Genomic DNA, 5,026 nt, shown 5'->3' with positions numbered 1-5,026 from the left:
TGTGGTTCGGGTTGTGAGCCCCGTGCTCGGACCATGGGTATGTACTATGTGATCAAAAATATCCGGACACCTGGCTGAAAATGACTTATAAGTTCGTGGTGCCCTCCCTCGGTAATGCTGGAATTCAATATGGTGTTGGCCCACCGTTAGCCTTGACGACAGCTTCCACTCTCACAGGCCTACTTTGTCAGGTGGTGGAAGGTTTCTTGGAGAATGGCAGCTCATTCATCACGGAGTACTGCACTGAGGAGAGGTATCGATGTCCGTCGGTGAGGCCTGGCAGCAAGTCGGCGTTTCAAAACATCCCAGAGGTGTTCTATAGGATTCAGATCAGGACACTGAGCAGGCCGGTCTATTAAGGGATGTTATTGTCGTGTAACAACTTCACCGCGACGGGCCGTGCATTATAAACAAGTGCTCGAGCATATTGAAAGATGCAATCGCCATCCCCGAATTGCTCTTCTACAGTGGGAAGCAGGAAGGTGCTTAAAACATCAATGTAGGCCTGTGCTGTTATAGTGCTACGCAAAACACCCTGCCATCGGATCGTCACATTATGTATCGTGATTCGTCACTCCACACAACGTTTTTCCACTGTTAAATCGTTCAATGTTTACGCTCCTTACACAATCGAGGCGTCGTTTGGCATTTACCGGTGTGATGTGTGGCTTATGAGCAGCCGCTCGACAATGAAATCCAAGTTTTCGCACACCCTCCTAACTATCATAGTACTTGCAGTGGATCCTGATTCAGTTTGGAGTTCCTGTGTGACGGTCTGTACATATGTCTGCCTATTACCCATTACGACCCTCTTCAACTGTCGGCGGTCTCTGTCATTCAACAGACGAGGTTGGCCTGTACGCTTTGGTGTTGTACGCGTCGCTTCACGTTCCCACTTCACTATCACATCGGAAACAGTGTCGTAGGGATGTTTAGGAGTGTGAAAATCTCGTGTACAGACGTATGACACAAGTGACACCCGATCATCTGACCACTTTCGAAGTCCGTGAGTTCCGCGGAGCGCCCCATTCTGCTCTCTCACGATATGTAACGACTACTAAGGTCGCTGATACGGACTACCTGGCAATAGGTGACTGCACAATGAAACTAATATGAAAAAGTGTGTTTTGGGGGTGTCCGGATACTTATGATCACATAGTATAAGTGATGCACATGATTTTTCTCAAAGACAAAGGAAGCGCTGGGAGTTAGTTGCTAAGCGTAATTATAATTAAATGAATGTGGGAATTGCTGTTACACTATTATGCTAAAGATGAACTTCATAAAACGACATGAAATGCAGAGCACAACAAATACACATCAACTTGGAGTGGCTGATACACACAGCTGTTGTAGGAGTAATCGATTCTGATTAACCCGGCTGTATCAACTTCATATTTATAGCCAGACAGTGAATCCCTACTATTGTAATAACAAGCAAGTGCTAAATAATATCCAGTCTCTTATTACAGTTCTTTCGTTCCCCTTTTGCAGTAGTGTACGTTTAAAGTTGGGCTTACAATCACCCGAAAGTGGTCGTGATTGATCCAATGAAAATATATACAATTGAAGCGGTCAATTATTTGATTCTACCATGAAGCTCAGTGACAGATATGGTTTCAACCAAATTTTATTTTGACTCCATGGAGTAGGGCAGTTTCGCTCACATCAATCAATTTGCGGACGCTGGAAACATTACCAAAGTAATAATGAACATCAATTCAGGCAAAATTCGAATGAGACAGATTCCAGGATGGAATTATAGAGATGGGATGAGCTAACCCAGAGGTAAACCATAACGGTGGGAACGTGTAACCACAATAAGAGGCACTAGACATAAGAATGGCGACAGATGAACACTTGAACGATCACAGAAACTACCAAGTGAATTTGAAAAGATATGAGGATGTAGAAGAGACGATGTTTGAACGAAGATATGAATGTGGTAAATTACTGTTATAATAGAGGAGAGCTATTCTGGATAGCAACAGTCATTTTTCGTCTATCTCGGATATAGCATTCCAAAGTTGCATTGAAAACAACCATTGCCTGAGGTTTGTACAAGACGAAGATTAAGGGAGCCATAGTCGAGTAGAGTACCAAGATAAACCAACAGGTGAGGCCCAAATTTGTTTGTCAATGGCACAAACCATAGTGGAATGTCCTCATACTGTCGAAGCTGCCAATAAACCTGACAATACGGATGGATTTCATGACAGAAAATCAGACACTTCTGTATCTTTCATATTTAATTTTGTAGGAGACGCCTGTGCACCTTTGTTTTAAAAGCAAGCAGTTCGTGCACAGATAAAACGAGTTCTGTAAAGCTATGTTTAGACGCTGAAGAATATGAGAGATGGAAAGAAGATTCGTGCAACCATCAAGGGTGAAACCTTTCGAGAGTTTTCAGTCAGATAAGATTCAACGAAGGATTTAGGTAAAGATGCAAGCAATAAAAGACCCCAGTTGACGTGAGAGAGGTGAGTTGACTGACGTCTTACAGGATAATCAGGCAGCCTTTTCACCAAAGCTTGGCGCCAACAAGAGTTTCCAGCACATGTTTTAAGTAACGAAGCAGGAGAAATTCTTTGAAAGACCTTACGCAATTCCATGGATACTTAAGTATGCAGTGTACAACGAAATAAGGAAAATGATTGAGGATGGCGTGACTGAAACCACTATCTCATCGTACAATAGCCCACTACACACAATGCCAAAAAGGGACGGAAAAATTCGCTTAGTAATCGATTCGCTCCAAATCAATACCAAATGAAACAATGGTGTCAGTTATATATGGCCTATTTGTCTTAGGTAGATGCTATCAACTGAAATGTGTCCCATTTAAACTGAATGTTTCTTTCACAGCATTTACTCGAAGTTTAGGAACTCTCGACGAATCCTATGAAACTCTGTGACGAGATATATAGACGATCTTTTAAGAGGAGAAAGCCTTTGGGAGGAGTACAAACACTCTTCGCAATCATGCAGGTTCGCAGGAGAGCTTCTGTAAAGTTTGGAAGGTGGGAGACGAGATACTGGCAGAAGTAAAGCTGTGAGTACCGGGCGTGAGTCGTGCTTCGGTAGCTCAGTTGGTAGAGCATTTGCCCGCGAAAGGCAAAGGTCCCGAGTTCGAGTCTCGGTCGGGCACACAGTTTTAATCTGCCAGGAAGTTTCATATCAGCGCACACTCCGCTGCAGAGTGAAAATCTCATTCTGGAAGCAGAAATGATGTTTATGTTGATCTCCACTCCAATTTTCTTTGCAGGTTTCGGAACTTTCGGATTCCAGGTGATGCAAAACTTTTTTTGATGTGTGTAGCTTTAGAGAACTATGTGACAGCGTTTTAGAAAGAGATCAGGGAGAAATAAGGCAAGGAATCAGTGCTTCTCGATTTAAAGAATAAATATAGGAGTATAAGGCAGTCTGCGATCAATCAGTACTACCTGCTGAGAAAAATGATTCAGTTTCGCCTCAGAGATTTAGGCAATTCACTCTAGTTGTTGTGCATACCCGAGAACCTATTGAATAAGATAATTTGGTACAAGTATTTAATCATGCTCATTTTGGAAAGAAGAAGTGTGGAAAGAAGCAGAAATAAAAGGGAAATGTGAAATGAGCAAAAGATATGTGCTTCGTTGTGTGTGGCAAACAGGGTGCGAAATGAGATCCCTGGTGGCATTCATTAGAGGAGTGTAGGTCCGACGATGGTTGTAGTGAACTGAGAGTTCGGTAGGAAAGTAAGGTGCCTTTAGAATCGAGGTTACTGGGAAAGTGAGGAACGTTTTCTGCATTCAACGTAGTTTCGATCTCTAAACTTTCTTAGTCGATAATTGTCCGTAGTAGGAAGAAAGAAGGAGAAAGTGAGTATCACTCGTCACGCTGAATGACCGTCTGGACCATATTGAGAGGGAAGAGAAGAGGAATTGAAAGAATTAGTGATGTCTGACTTCAGAAGTAGGTTTGGGCGCATGTTCTGAATAGTTAGGACATTTTTTATTTCTGTTTTGGAGCATGGATTTTACGTGATTAGGAGATTTTTTTGTGAACAAATTTCTTGCCTTACACGGAATGAAAGAGCGGTTAGAAACTGCGATAGTACAGTACCTGTGACGAGACGATCACTCTGAAAATAAACCTTCGAAGCTGTGATACAATCACTCGAGTAGAAAATAATCTGATAATAATTGTTTACTGTCTTTAAGTAGTTGAACTGAGATCTAGCAGAGAATGGAATGCCAGAAGGAAGGACGAGTCTTATGAGTACGCGGCAATACGTTCAGAAGAATACACTGGCTATCGAATCGAAAAAATCACACAGGAGAAAGTAAGGCGAAAATGATTCGTATTGAAAGCAGCACGCGTGAGTATGTGTGGGAAAGAAATAAGATATGCGTCGATAGAGAAAGATATATTATTTTTTGTTTTGCAAGTCACTGTTCACAAGTTTTTGTGAATGCTATATTTCTTTTATTAGCTGGAAGTAAGAAACCATAGGTCCCATGGAATGAACGAAGATGGTAGATGATATTGGAAGAAAAAATAAACGATGCATTGAAGAGTAGAATGGGAAGTCAGTCAGTTAGTTGAGAGTAGTCATGGATTGAATGCGGTTTCTGTTTACTTTTCTCATTTTTATTGATGTAGTCAGCACTGATGACAACAGAGATGAGACTGTCAACATGAAGTGCAAGTAAATCAACTAACAGGATGCAAGGCTAATCTGACAGTGTTCGCATGAGAGTTAAGTTTGTTTTTGAATGTAATGTTTTCATGACATGATGAGAGTTTTTGTTTCTCTAGTTGGTATCGAATAAAATTTGAGTTATCTATCAGTAATAGTTTGTGTGGCTTATCGCAAATAATTAGTTACAGTTAACCAAATCGAAACTACGAGTGTACAAGGTATCACAGTTAAATTCATAGTTTATGAAGAGTGCCTTTGGAAAGAGGCACCATAATTGTAAATGTATGAACAAAGAGACAACCTCCTGGTGGAATAATTTTCCATGATATTTTATTAGTAACA

The 5,026-nt window shown here is 41.3% G+C and overlaps 1 non-coding gene across 1 annotated transcript; it reads left to right on the top strand.

Annotated features, from left to right (window-relative positions):
* The first annotated feature begins 3,073 nt into the window (after window positions 1-3,073).
* On the top strand, window positions 3,074-3,148 carry Trnas-cga. Its single transcript has one exon. It is a non-coding gene; the product is annotated as a tRNA-Ser (tRNA).
* Window positions 3,149-5,026: the final 1,878 nt, after the last annotated feature.

The sequence above is a fragment of the Schistocerca americana genome, chromosome 7 (genome assembly GCF_021461395.2).
Source record: "Schistocerca americana isolate TAMUIC-IGC-003095 chromosome 7, iqSchAmer2.1, whole genome shotgun sequence".
NCBI lineage: Eukaryota > Metazoa > Arthropoda > Insecta > Orthoptera > Acrididae > Schistocerca > Schistocerca americana.
The sequence above is the reverse complement of the archived record's forward strand: the minus strand, read 5'-3'. Positions and strand labels throughout refer to the sequence as shown.